General features: G+C 40.5%; 1 long non-coding RNA gene across 1 annotated transcript in view; it reads left to right on the plus strand.

The window, feature by feature from the left end:
* The first annotated feature begins 11,915 nt into the window (after positions 1-11,915).
* The window catches only part of LOC120720144, a 9,076-nt gene continuing 5,433 nt past the window's right edge, over positions 11,916-15,558 (plus strand). The window contains exon 1 of the long non-coding RNA XR_005692815.1: positions 11,916-11,931. This is a non-coding gene — a long non-coding RNA (uncharacterized LOC120720144). The remainder of the gene's footprint in view (positions 11,932-15,558) is intronic.

The raw sequence follows: 15,558 nt of genomic DNA on the forward strand, positions 1-15,558 counted from the left end.
TTTTTCTTCTTCTTCTTCTTCTTATTATTATTTTGTTATTTCAATTCAAGGCCATTGTTTGCTTTCATTTGCTTATTGTCCTCGTCTTCTTCTGTGCCTACTTAGAAAACTGTTAACACTGAAGACTGAACAGTTAAAGAGCCAAACGATGAAAAGACAGTGGGAAAAGCTACATGAAGCAGAAAATGGCCGAAATGAAAGAGCATGTGTGAGAACAGATGAAGACATTTTTAGGGACTGAAGGCTCTCATACATCTATTTTTTTTTCACCCATGACAAAAGTAGCCAGGCTATTTGGGGATAAATGTCTCCAAAACTTTCAGTTATAATTGAGCCTATTTATCTTTCTGGCTCCCCTGGTTTTCCTAAACCTAGATGCATGTCTAAACACCGGGTTTATGAAAGCAGCGTTGATGTGGAAATCTCCTAAAATTAAATGGAATTTCAGCCCATTTTTATATATTTGTCTGTTGTTGGTTTTGTCCGCAGTGCTGTCACTATAACAGGCACTGACGCCGCGTGGGAGTGTGTGTGTGTGTGTGTGTGTGTGTCGTGGTGACCCAGTGTGACGCCGTAGTAAGCACTGCACATGGCTGCCAGCAGACAGACAGAAAAGAAGTGTGGGAAAGAAAAGACAAAATTATGTAGGGAAAGTATTGGAGAAAATGGGCTGAGAGGAGAAAGATGTTTATTACTTCCAAGCTTGGACTACTGTAATTCATTATTATCACTGTTGCCTAAAACCTCCTGTTTTGGCTTCCTGTTGAATCCAGAATTCAAAATCCTGCTCCTCACATACAAGGTCTTAAATAATCAGGCCCCATCTTATCTTAATGACCTTGTAGCATTATATCAGCCTATTATAGCACTTCACTCTCACACTGCAGGCCTACTTGTTGTTCCTAGAGTATTTAAAAGTAGAATGGGAGGCAGAGCCTTTAGTTTTCAGGCCCCTCTTCTGTGGAGCCAGATTACAGTTTTGTCATGGTCCTGGGTCGGTGTCCCAGTGTTTATGTATTGCTATTTAATGATTTCTTTGTGGTTTGAGATTTCTAGTGTTTATCTCTACTTTTAAGATTAGGCTTCAAACTTTCATATAATGAGGCCTGGGTTAAGGATGCCTTGTTGATGCCAAAGATCAGCAGAGAATGGCCACTGCTTCAAGTGATAGCAAAGCTAAACTTAAATAATCAATCAGTACAACTAAAGTATGAGAAAAAGCATCTGTGAACACAGAACATGTCAAACACTGAAGTGGATATTCAACAGCAGCAGACGACCAAAAGCAAGTGCACTGAGGTACAAAGATGAGTCCACTGTCAGAGGCCATAAGAAGATCATTTGTAACCTTCACTAAAGCTGTTTCTGTGCTGTGATGAGCTCTGAAACCTGACTGAAACTCTTCAAATAAGCCATTCCTCTGCAGATGATCTGTTAGCTGTTTGACAACTACTCTTTCAAGGATGTTTGATATGAAAGGAAGGTTGGAGATTGGCCTATAATTAGCTAAGACTGCTGGGTCTAGAGATGCTTTTTGAGTAAAGGTTTAACTACAGCCAGCTTGAAGGCCTGTGGTACATAGCTGATTATTAGAGATAGGTTGATCATATTTAAGATCGAAGCATTAATTAATGGCAGGACTTCTTTGAGCAGTTTTGTAGGAATGGGGTCTAAAAGTCTGATTTGAGGCCCTAGTTTTCACCGGAGCTACAGTATCCAGAGTCGTACATAGTGAGGAGGTAAAATTATTAACAAGATGATCGACCTCTGTTGGAGCAGCGTTCAGATAGCTGCTCTGCTCTGTGTTGGTACAGGGCATTGAAGATGATAACAGTGGGTGGATTATATCTTAGTTACATCGCTTTCAGAAAGACATCTACTGTGATAAAGTCTACTCTCCACTGCTGTGTAATCAATTATTGTAAATGTAAATGTTATCAGGAAATGATCAGACAGGAGAGGGTTTTCAGGAAACACTGTTAAATGTTCAGTTTCTATGCCATATGTTAACACAGTGGTTCCCGCACGCACACGCACGCACGAACACATCCTCCAACCACACACGCCCATATTTTGCTCCATTGCGGTTTATTTCACACCTCAAACATTTAGTAAACAATTAAGCAAATACAAGTAATCTGCAATAAATTGCAGGTAGTAATAAAATAAACTACTAACTCTTTTACGCTACGTCCGCACCTACATGGGTATTTTTGAAAACGCAGCTGTTTCGTCCACACGTAAACGGCGTTTCGAATCACCGAGAACGGAGATTTTTTAAAACTCATTTTTTGCGTTTACGTGTGGACGAGGAATACAGAGTTCATCACGCAACGTCAAAGGTATGTGGCTTTTTTCACGTCACGCTGTGTGCCCGTTATTGTTTACATGAAATGAATTGCAGAATGGCAGATAGAGACGAAATACTGTTAATCTGACTATCTGCAGGTTTTACACGCTTGCATATACACACGCAGTTACTGTCCCTCCATTTAGAAAGGCAGAGGCGTCACGGTGTAATTATTTTACATGTAGTTGTTTTTTTTTCCTGTGTAATAATATTCAACATTGCTATCAATACATTTTTCAAAAAATCCCTCTGCAAAATGGGTTCAAAAACATAAACAACTGTTGGATCCTGTTTGTCCGTGATTTGAACCGGGGGAACAAATTGTGGCAGGATCGGCCTGATGTTATTTGTATCCCACTGTAACTTTACTGTATAAAGAGCTAACATCTCCAAAATGTCAGGAGTAGTTAGTCATTACAACAAGTGTTTTTGAACTACAAATCAAGAATGTGGGATACTGTTTGTCCGTGATTTGAACAGCCCAGCGCTGCTCCCGACGAAGGGAAAACCAATTCTGCAGGGAGACCTACCTCGGCACCCGTGCAGGTGAAGCCAAAGGGAAGATTTGCTTCACCATATTTTCTAGTCTTTGGCTTAGAATGAAGTTGGTTTGGAAACATATTCAGCGATGCTTCATCTCCTGCTTTGCGTTTGTGTGGGCGCCCATGCTAGCAGTGTCCAAGCGTTGTTGTTGTTTTTTTCCCTTTTCATGCCGCGCCCCCCCCCCCTGCAATGGCTCTGCTCCCCCGTAGGGGGAGGGCCCCACACTTTGGGAAGGTCTGTGTTAACACAACATCTAGAGTGTGATTAAAGTAGTGGGTGGGTTCTTTTACATTTTGAGAGTAGCGAATTGAGTCTAATGAAGGATTAAATGACACGTTGAGGCTGTCATTTTTAGCATCTACATGAATGTTAAAATCACCCACAATAATTATTTTATCTGAGCTCAGAACTAAATTAGATAAAAAGTCTGAGAAATCAGAGAGAAACTGTGTAAGGGTCAGGTGGACGATAGATGATAACAAGTAAGACTGCACTGAAAAAAGTCTAACATGCAGTCATTCATTCAATCTAATAAGTGCCATTCAAAACAGAATAAAATCATTGATTTGATTGTGAAACCCTTTCTTTTTGCATTTTAAAATACCACTTTTGATTTGGATGAAACTAAATATCTGTACAAAGGACACAAGGCAAAGTTTTTGATTTCTCTCAAAACATATTTCTTTTCATGTTGAACAGATAATATCTTTAATTTGAGTCAAAGTGATTTGCACTTGAACACGCCCACCAGAAATAGACCGGGACCCATTTTTATTCTGCATGGCTGCTGGAAACATCGTGTCACATCTTTGATTAATTTCATCTGAAAATAAACGTAAGTAAAGCCAAGTGTGTTACAAAAGCTTTTATAATTTGTATTGCCAAAATTGCAGAAAATAACCCCATTTAAGCTGGGTCGACAGCCACCCCTAATTTTTGCATGATTGTAGCTGCTAGCTATAAGCTAGCTAGCTATCCTGCGCAACGTTAGAACTGGTTACCAGAAACCGACCATCACAGTCGGGAATGCAAGTTAGGCAAAAAGCCGTTTTTTACCAGTATACTAACTAGCTAGCGTTACCACGATGCATCGGTGGTGGATACAGCTAGCTAGCACAAGTTCATAGTTCATAACATTCATAGTATAACTCCATGCTCCGCTTCGTTTGAATTTTTCTGGTGAGCTCGCGGTTTCTAGACACAAGCTTGTGTTTGTGCGCGCACGTTTGTCTCTCTTCATATAAATATCTGTGTGTTATGTGTGTGTACACCGAGCGCAAAAGATAATTATTAATGTGCATGATTTAGAGACAGAAATAACACGCCAGCATATAAGATCAATGACATAAGACTAATTCCTTCAATTGACTTTCAGGCGCGGCTCGGAAAAATGTGCATTTTCTGAAGAAATTGTAATTTTAACAGCAAAAAATTGACCCTATGCCAAACTTAGTCGCTAATGGCTGGTCTGTAGACTGTTTGGTATGTCATGTTACGTATTTCTTGGTTTTTCTATGTAATGTGTTTTATAGAGAAGTAACATTATTCTTTTTTTTCTGTATGCTTTCAGAACCACAGATCGCTCCATCCATTCCATGGCTGAAGCATACATTTTCATTTAATCTGAACAGGTATCATTTTGCATTTACACTGCACATCCTTTTTAAACATTTCATATTAATCTAGACTCTCCCTCATTATCCTCTCATTCACCTTGCTGATGTGTTGAGGACTTGATAAAAGAATACATGGTATGTCCATATCTGTTCTGTCTCTACATGAGATGCAGTCTCTTGATGTAAATTTGACAACTCTGCTATTAAATGCAGTGATTAATGTAGGACAGCAACGATTAATCAACTCATCAAGTTAATATCTTAGGGTTCTGTATTGTTTTCTTTTTTTTTTCCTTGGGCTTTGTGGAACATTTATGAAAATGTTCCACCATTGATTTAATTTAATGATTATGCAATTCACAATCTGATTAGTCAAATAATTGTTCTAATAGTCTGTGACCAAACAACTATCAAAATAGTAGTTTATTATGGTCAAAGATTTATCAGGTGTGCCAGACTTCAGTTCTTCACTTGTACATTTTGTTCCATATTTTACCTCAAGATATCTCAGAAAGATGAAGCTGAGGAAGAGCTGCAGAGTACCACCATGGCACTCTTCGTCTTCAGGGACAACTCAAGCCTCCTACATCAGCCTCGAGACATCGGGATAATCATTGATGGTGTGGAAGTCCTGAATGAGTTGCCTTCTGTGGCAGCTGGAGTGGCAATGGTCTTTGGACTCTGTTATGCTCTTAATATGGAATATCCACGAGGATTCAGGTTCACCTTTGAGGCTCTTCAAAAGATTATGATGGAGCTTGACTTTAACAAGATGACCTCTAAGATTCGCAAACTTAATTGTGAACTTAACACTGCACAGTAGTGTGTTTGCATGCATGTGAGCATGTGTATGTGCACATGCATGTGCATGTGTGCTTGGTTATTTTGCTTGGTTGGCCTGCAGTGGTATTCTACATTCAAAATTTATAAGAACACCCATTTGAAAGGGAGATTTAAGTTGATTTCATTGATACATGTGTAGATTTTTTTTTTTTTTTTTTTTTTTTTTACATTGTACAGGCACAGTGCACATATAAACATTTTTGAGTACTTGCAAATTGGTTTAAAAATAGTTTTTATAATGGTTTTATGCCAGTTTAGACAGGTTGCAGGTTTTATACTGGTTTTCAAAAGATTGCAGGTTTTATAAAACAAACATTTCTCTAATCATTTCTGCCGTAGCACTAAATCTGTATATTACTAATCCTCTCTATTGATTATAGTTAAAATGGTTTGGAACAATAAATAATTTTGAAATAATTGGTTGGCCAACTGTCTTGTTTTTTATAGGAAATGCAGAGCATTTTTGAACTGAAATAAAATGAAATGTAAAAAATATAGTTTGAATATATGTAAATCAATTACCTGGCTTCAACACAAACATATTAGTTCATGTTAATTTGGTTCGATGTGAATACATTAGGTTGGTTAAATTTCAATATATTAGCTTGGTTCAATAATTAAAATATGGTTCCATGTAAAAAAATCAATTTGGATCAATGCAAAATTTAAAGTTTCAGTCAAGTCTAGTAATATTGTTTATATCAACATAAAAGTATCAGGTCATATCAAGTGACTCAATTTGGATTCTATAAAGCCAAATATTTTGGATGTGACAACTGGACATCATTTTTTTTTTTATTTGAATAGGGTTATTCTTTTTACAGTGTGGTTTCTGACTTTCACAGCTGGGGTGAACAAGGCTAAGCATCAGGCTTTCAAATGAATTAAAAGTCTGTCTTGGTCTTTCGTTAATTAATAGGCTGGTGTGAAAAATTGCTGCCACACCGCCCCCTCGGCCTGTGCTTCGAGGTTTCTGGTAGTTAGAATGACTCGGGGGTGTTGGTTCATTTAAACTAACATAATCATCCTGCTGCAACCAGGTTTCTGTAAGGCAGAGTAAATCGATTTGTTGATCAATTATTAAGTCATGTACTAACAGAGACTTGGAGGAGAGAGACCTAATATTTAATAATCCACATTCACTGTTTTACTCTTTAGTTCAGATGTGGATACTGTATTGTTCTTTAAGATTGCAATTCAATTCAATTCAATTCAATTTTATTTATATAGTGCCAAATCACAACAAAAGTCGCCTCAAGGCGCTTCATAGATACAGAGAAAAACCCAACAATCATATGACCCCCTATGAGCAAGCACTTTGGCGACAGTGGGAAGGAAAAACTCCCTTTTAACAGGAAGAAACCTCCGGCAGAACTAGGCTCAGGGAGGGGCGGGGCCATCTGCTGCGACCGGTTTGGGTGAGAGAAGGAAGACAGGATAAAGACATGCTGTGGAAGAGAGACAGAAGTTAATAACAGATATGATTCAATGCAGAGAGGTCTATTAATACATAGTGAGTGAGAAGGGTGACTGGAAAGGAAGAACTCAATGCATCATGGGAATCCCCCGGCAGCCTACGTCTATTGCAGCATAACTAAGGGAGGATTCAGGGTCACCTGGTCCAGCCCTAACTACATGCTTTAGCAATTGCAGCGGTCCCAGATCCAGCTGTACACACTGGAATACTCTCCCATGTTGCTTGTCTGTGTTTTATTGTGTTATGGTGTGGTATCTGTGCATTCCTGGATTATCCTTTTGTGTTACACATTTCACTGTTTTTTTGTCCCTTGCTACCTAGCCTGACATGTCGCCCCAATGTGATGTTTGTGTATTGTATGTACGGTCGCCAAGGTCTGTCATCTCGGTTGTGGGCAACTGCAACTGACAAATAAAGGCTCTCTCATCTCATCATCTTTTTGCTGGTTTTTAGTTTGTTTTTTCTCTATGGCTAAATTACCTCCTCAGCATATCTTGAAGTTCTCCAGAGGCCTGGTAATGAACTAATCATTTGATTCAGGTGTGTTTACCCAGGGTGATATCTAAAACCTGCAGGACACTGGCCCTCAAGTCCTGGAGTTGGACACCCCTGCCGTAGGTTATATACAGAGCTGTTAGTGTTGTAGTGTTGTCATTATGTTGAAGATTGTATTAACTTGTAAAGTGAAATCATGATGCATTTAAGGTAACCCCTTTTCATTTTTATTTAAGAAGAGAATTTGTTCCACTGTGCAATGACTGAGTCTCTTTGTTTTCTTGGAGATAATTTCTCATGCCTTTTAAGAAAATCCCCTCACATGGAACAGAAGAGGCTGGAGCGCACAGAAACTGGTAGAGATGCAAGTATATGGCCTTCCTGGGTCAGCTAAAAAGAATAAACAAATTAAATTGCTGCACATTTTGTAGAATAACATTTTAAGATTTTAAAAATACATATTTTTATTATATTACATTTAAGTCAAATGGAACTCTTTCTTAAGTTCTTATATGTATATTATGAAAAGCAGATTTTTCTTTTGTTCAGACATTTTAAGTTTTTCACATTTTCAGATAAATTAAACACACAAAGCAAAAGCAAACAACAAAAACAGTAAGCTGAAAACCCCACTGGATTGACCAAAACTCAAAATACACCCACACGACAGAACCTCCTCTCTTCCTCGCTGGCTCCATATCTCCCAGTAGAATGATCATTGGTTTGCTGTCTCTCACCATCAAAGCTCTCTATAAATCCCGGGAATGATTCACTTCCTTATAAACCACTGAATCAGTTGCATTGCAAATGAAGCTTGGAACATCACTGATCACGTGACTCAGGCCAAATGAATCAAGCCTCAACACAGTACTTCTGAAGCAATGTTTTGGGTTTTTTGACACACGTGCCGAAGCCTCAGCTTCAAGCGGGCCATCACTATAAATCACTAATATTTAGCAGATTTAAATTTCCCATCTGAAATGATTATTTCCTTTTTTGTGGTTTTCAATGTTTTCTTTTCTAATTCCTGTGTGGTGAAATATCATCCACCTAGGAAGTGAGTTGTCAGGGTCCTGGGTCTGAGCGACCCAGGGTCCCTGAGCAGTTATGGACTTGTATTATATTATATGTGTATTCTTGGTGTTGCTGTCCCTCATTCCCTCTGCAGGGGTGTGTGTGTGTGTGTGTGTGCAGATGCAGGTATATCTGGGAGCACCTGTTTACAGGCACCTTCAGGCCTGGTGAGTGTGGCCCTGCCAGGTGGTCGGCCACACCTGAAGACCATCACACAGCTGATCAAGCCTCGTAGGAGGAGCTACTTAAGAGTGTGGTGGAGGGTTAGTTTAGGGTTATAGTTTACATTTGGGTGTGGAGTTAGATTATTCTTATGCTACATGTTTCATGTAACTTATTCAAACATTACTGCCCTATCGTCGTACCCTTTCAGAAATCAAATCAGCCCTCAAAGCTCTCACACATTCAAATCCACAGCCTCCAATGGTGACCACACTGAAGAGAGCAGCTGACTGAAAGCAGTGATATGAATGAAGACTGTGTGGAGTCCATTCCTCTGTCCATCAGCCAGGTCATGCTCAAGTTGAGCATCAGAAGAGCAAAAAGTGCAAACAAAAGCATTTGAAACTCCAACACCTGAAAAGGAAATGGAAATAAATGAAATCCTTGAAGGATAAACCTGCCCATAAACCTCTCAGACTCCCAAAGCACTAGAAATGTGAAAGACGTAAACCCGACCACACAACCAGGATTCATAAATTTGGTATGAATTCTTTGGCAAAAATGTTTTTTCTTGTGTAGTGTATTGTGAATTTTGATAACTGATTGTTCTATCCAGGAACTCACATCTGGCCAATTAAAGAGATACTACTAATAGCAATATTTTGCTAATATCCTTGTCAACCAATTGAATTAGAAGAATACTTTCTAACACTGTACCTCATCAATATGTCACATTTTTAATTGTTGCTGTGTTTTTACTAAACTTTATTTTATACAGAGAATGTCCTGAATGCTTGGTTTGAGCACATTTGTGGGAGAATTAAAAAAAGATGTGGAAAATGCCAAACAATGGGTCCATCAAGTCCGCTCCTTGCATATATCATGACTCAAGTCCCTGCCATGAAGTTTGCCTTTCTGGACAACAGAGAGACTGACAGAGTACATTTTTAGGATGTCTGTGATATATTAATACAGTACTCTCAATAACTTAATTTCCTTAGGCATTATTAAAATATCTTGATTCAATAATATTTAAAAATTGATTATTGATTTGTGTTTGTGGTATTTTTTAGCTTGACAACTGATCTGAATAAACATGCTGTTACAACCAAACAGGTTTGGACTGGAAATGTGAGATGCTGCTTGTTTGCAGGGCAAGAATGAGTGAGTTCTTGCTGTTCCTCTTATATAACCACTGTTTCTTGAAAATGGACTAAACAGCTTTGTATATTTAGCCTGTTCAAGGTTTTGCAAAGCAATGCCTTTTGTACTGATGAATTGAACAAGAGGGATTTTTTTTTAATTGTAACTGTAATGTTTTTAATCATTTTTAATATTTTCTACTTGATTAAATTACAATCTTTGATGTGTTTTTTAAGATGTTTTTCAATTTTTGTCAATTCTGAATAGCGATAGTTTAGTGCCAACCAGGAGAGGTTCAGATTTATTGGTGTTGAGTTTAAGGAAGTTGGAGGAGAACCATGAATTGAGTTCAGCTAAGAAAAGGGTGAAGGAGGGTGGAGGAAGAGTAGAATTGGGTTTGGTAGAGAGGTAAAGCTGGGTGTCACTGGCATAGCAGTGGAACTGAATGTTATATTTACGAAAAATGTGTCAGAGTGGAAGACGATAAATAATGAAAAGGAGGAGCCCAAGGACAGATCCCTGGGGCACCCCAGTAGATAGAGGAGAAGGCTGAGAAGTGAAGGATTTCAATGGAATAAACTGAGTGCGGTCAGACAGGTATGATTTAAACCAGGCTAATGGAGTATGAGAGAGGCAAATAGAAGCTAATCTGCTAAGAAGGATGGGGTGAGAGATGGTGTCAAAGGCTGCACTCAGATCAAGGAGAATAAGGATGGAGAGGAGACCAGAATCAGCTGCCATAAGAAGATCGTTTGTATTTTTATAAGACCTATCTGCAACTCAGATATCTGCAAGATATCTCACTATTTTTGACTTTTCTGAGCCTGTCAAGTCCTTCTTTTGACCCATTTTGCCAAAGGAAAGGACGTTGCCTAATAATTATGCACACCTGATATAGGGTGTTGATATCATTAGACCACACCCCTTCTCATTACAGAGATGCACATCACCTAATATGCTTAATTGGTAGTAGGCTTTCGAGCCTATACAGCTTGGAGTAAGACAACATGCATGAAGAGGATGATGTGGACAAAATACTCATTTGCCTAATAATTCTGCACTCCCTGTATGAGGGGAAGGAGAGGAGGTAGACAGGCTTTGACAAGGACTGTGGGAATAGGATCCAGCTGGCAGGTAGAAGGCTTTGATTTGCGAATGAGATCAACAATATCCCTTAGAGATGGAAGTTGAAAAGCAGAAAGGAAGTGAGAAAAGGGTGGAATTAAGATGGAGGAACTACATTGAATATTAGGAACCACGTCTAGGTGTATTTTATAATTTTTTTCAGTGAAGAATAGCATTAGAGTCGCACAAGTTGGATGAATAGAGATGAGCGGGCAGAGAATCGGGTGGCCTGTAAAAGGAGTTGAATAATGAGAATAGGGTCTTGGTGGAGTCCAAATGTGAGATGCTGCTTGTTTGCAGGGCAAGAATGAGTGAGTTCTTGCTGCTCCTCTTATATAACCACTGTTTTTTTTTTTTGTTTTTTTTTGTTTTTTTTTTTTGGTGGGAAAATGAGACCAAATTGAACAGATCACTACAAGATTATTTACATAACATGACCCACAGAGGCTTCCAAAAAGTGAAACTAATTAACTCAAACACTCCTATCAACACTCCTGCAGTATAAATAGCTTTATTCTCACATCAAAAGCAAGAGATAGCAAATCGACATTACATTAATATGATCTAAAGTTTAGCCCCCAAGGAGTTCTGATGTTCATTTCTTGATTCACAGGTCCTTATGTCTCCTCCTCTGTCCCTCCGTCCACGCTCCACAGGGTTGTAGTTCCAGGCTGCCCATAAGATTCAGTGAATGTGTTATTCAATCTGTCTTACCCAATGCTGTATATATGTTGTTTTAACCTGTCTACATTAGTCTAGCCTGTTTCTACCATATACATCAGAGAGCACCTTTCACAGATGATAGAATACACAACATAACTACTGTTAAGTGCAGTCTTCTCTGAGATTGGGGTTCTGGCTCCCTCGTGTGGCTCAAAAAGGGTTAGGGGAAAACAAGTTGGGAGTCCGGTCCCCGAAGGGGGCCGGGCTCCAATGCACTGTCCATACCTGTTCCCATCCCGGGCGTTCAGGTCCCCCACAGTACGCCCCAAAGGGGTATGATCGTCCAAGGGGCCGGTGATGATGTCCCCATCCCGGTTCCAAAAATTAACCATGATTAGGTTTTTATTGTGATTTTGCTTTGTCTTTAGGGTTAGGGTTAGGTATTTAGAGACTATGGCTTAGATATTTTGTCTTAAACTTTATTGCACGGTCCTAGGTATCGGCTGAATCATCCTGTTTCCCCTTTTCGGCTCTTCTCCTTCTCCACGGCATCGTCCTCCTCTTCTTGGGCTTCTTCTGTACATCCTTTCATGTGTTGTTAATTATTAGTCCTTCCCCCAATGTCTTTATTCCCCACAATCCATTAAGAGGTATAGTTGAAACACTCTGCAATGTCACCTTTTTGATAATAATAGACCCACAGCCATAAGTCTCCCATAACTCTCAGGAGGGGATTCAGGCTCCAAGAGAAAATAACTTTAGCATTTAAATTTTCTTATTCATATCAAACAATAATCTACAACCCATGCAATTAGTATTTATAATAAACCATCACACTGTTAGTGTTTCACTCTCTGTTCAAACCAGTTATCATGCAATTCTGTTACGGGGACTTATGGCTATCAGGAGTACATATACCACTTTAATCTTGACCTTTTAGTCTTTTTTTTTTTTTTTTTTTGTGACAATTTGCCCTGTAACACAATTATGATCTGTTCCTTCACATATACATTTCTATGCTTTGACAGCAAACAACAGATTTCCAGACCATTTTCTTGGTTGAAACTTTCTTTATTTCACACTATACCTCTAAAACCTTACCTCTATAAGTATATTCTAAGGTTTTATTCAATTTAGCCTCATATAACAATCGGAGAATACGATGAGGTCTCCGGGCTTGGCTCTTGACAATTACAACAGGAAATCCAGGTCTTTCTGCCCTCCCTCCCTCAGACATTGAAGTCTCCACGGATTCATTTACACCATATTATATATACTTCATATTAACAACATCATAGGAATACAAGATTATTAAGATCCAAACCCATAAAAAAAAATATTCAGAGATAAAGAACCAGAGAAACATATTTCCCACAAACGTTTCTCAGGCAGGCACATTCAGACCCGTTGGCATATAAGTTTTCAATCTGTCTATCTCGATCTTCTCCATCCTCCTTCGCTGACCGACCGACCAACCTGGATTAGCCACTCGCGGTTCTATCACCCCTCTAAACCCGCACTAAGTCGCAGGCTTTCGCACCAGCTCCCAAAGATTTTTTCAGCAGTCTCCCCCGTCCAGTGAATACCATCTGCTGTGGTGTGAAAATGATGCTGCGATATACATGGCAAATAATTGTAATGCGTGCTAATGAAATTATTAATAATAGTGAGATTATACTGCTGAGTTTTGGACAATGACTTGGAAAATTGAATGTGGGCTACAAAAATGTCCGCATTCGGAAACACAACTTTCGCACCATTCACTACCTTGCGTAATTGTTTGATTGAGGTTTTTTGGGGGTCCTGATCCTTATTATTAATGCCTATAGACAGAACCACCATTGCCGTATTTTCGCAAACCGGTGTCATTTCCAACAGGTTAAAAAAATGGTAAAAATTCGCACCCGGATAGCTCTCCACCTGAATCTGATCATTCTCGAAGGGGGGTATCCTATTTAGATTGGAGTCTCCCAAGAAAACTACAGGTTTGTCAACTTTAATTCTCCAATCCTGGAATTTCCTACTGGCCCTCGCCCGATGGTAAGTTGGCGTGTGGTAACCCCTCTCTGCGCCCCTCGTCTCTGCCCCCGCCCCGACCGGATCTCCCTTCCCTGTAGGCCCGCGTCCGCCATGAGGCACCCTTTGCTTTATTTGCCGCACGGTTTTAAAATCTATCATCGAGCCATTGCTCTCATTATCCTCCTCGCTCAGGTGAAAATTACTCTCAATATTAGGATAGTGGGGATCAGCGCGGTCCAATGAGTCACTGCTCAGGTTTCCCGCTGGCTCCTGCTGTTGCAGGGCCTCAATCGTCATTTCACCCACTACTTTATCACCTGTTTCAGCAGAGGTTTGGATTTTTACTCGCTTTTGTTGTTTCATTATAGGGTCCGGACCATTCGTCCGGTCTCCTGCGCGAGACGTGGAGCAAGACACTGAAGGGGTGGCGGGCTCAGATGGCCACCTGTTCGCGGCGGTTAGGGACAGATCACGGCGCACGGTAGTTCCAGGACATACAGGGGGGAACACAGAGAGGCAGGCAGAATGTCATCAGTTTCATCCAAATCTACCACAACGTTTGACCTGACTCTGGTTGTTATCTCCACCCTACTCCCACCCTCTCCCGTCTTCCCCCCTTCCACATTTCTCCCCTTTTCTACAATTTCCCTCGGGAGGGCACCCGAGGTGGCCGGCGCACGGGCATTGATAGTCTAACGCTCATTCAGCTCTTCTAAAATTGTTTTCATTTTCCCCAATGATAAGTTTTTCTGATAGGAAACATTTTGTGTATTACTGCTACTAGCAGTCTGGCCTTTCATCATTGTAGGTAAGGGCGGGAATTCATTATCATCTCTCAAGTTAATCGGTATTGACCCCGATTCTCCCCCCCTCTGTGCCATATTCTGTTCCCTCGTGTGACCGGCCTCCGAACGGGCTCTCCCTCCACCCTCTTCCCCTGATGATTTAAGCAGAGTATCAACTGTTGACATTGTGGAAACCCGTAAGCGAGCCCCGTACCTTTTAAAAGCCCACACCTTTGCCACCTGAAATGACACCTCATTTTTTACAATTCCATTCAAAGATTCAATAACAGTGACATAATGATCATAAAGAATATCCATATTTCTGGACATCCAAGAGTCTGTGTTACATTCAAGTTGCCTCCTAACTTGTTCTGTGGGGGCAGCCGGTTTTATAAAATTTGAGAGCCTGGACACCTGTTTTATCATACCCCTAGGATAAAAGCCCGTGTCGCGTGTTTCCTCAATCACACCTTTATGGTGTAGTGCCTGTATTAGTTTAAATATATTCTTCGCACTCTTTCTTGTGTCAGCATCAAGTGCACGATTTGGTGCAGGGGCATCTTGTCCTCCCTGTTGTCTAACACGTCTTCTGTTCGGGCGACCCCATCCCTCCCCGTGCCTCGTCCCCTCCCGACCCCCAGCATGCATAGCCAGACCACCACTAGCCGAACTTTCACCTAAGGTTTCAAAATTATTATTTTTTTGCACCTTGTATTTGTCAGTGGGGAGCTCACCTGAGTTATCTTGTGTTTGTTGGACCACTCGATTCATGCTTAGTGATCTCTGCCTCATCCGTGCTCTCCGCTGGTGGCGTGGAAACGTCCATCCGCCGTCCTGCATATCGTCTTCTTGCATCTGTGGCGTTTCCAATCGGTGTTTTTCCATCCCGTACCCGGACCAATAATAGTCCCACCGACCACGGGCGTCCCCGCGTCGGTGTCTGTTGGTCGGTGTAGACTCAAAAAACAAGAGGGTTTAGGTACACAAACCGATACCTCGCTCAGATCCCACGCCACCTCTCAGTCTCCGTTTTAGAGTTCACGGATGGTTTACTTACAGGTGAATAAAAACTCCCCACTATACAGTTATAAAAAAAGTTCGTCAATTAAAATTAGTCTTTCATATGACTGGGCTAAACAGTGTTACTTGTCGCCCGTCTCTGGAAGGGCTAAAAAAAGTCGCCTTTCTTCCAAACAATTCTGGTCTGGCGTCCCTGACGTTTCGCGGAGTTTCCGCTTCTTCAGAGGGATACATGCTACTGGG

This window comes from Simochromis diagramma, unplaced genomic scaffold (genome assembly GCF_900408965.1).
Source record: "Simochromis diagramma unplaced genomic scaffold, fSimDia1.1 OVJJ01000561.1, whole genome shotgun sequence".
Lineage (NCBI taxonomy): Eukaryota > Metazoa > Chordata > Actinopteri > Cichliformes > Cichlidae > Simochromis > Simochromis diagramma.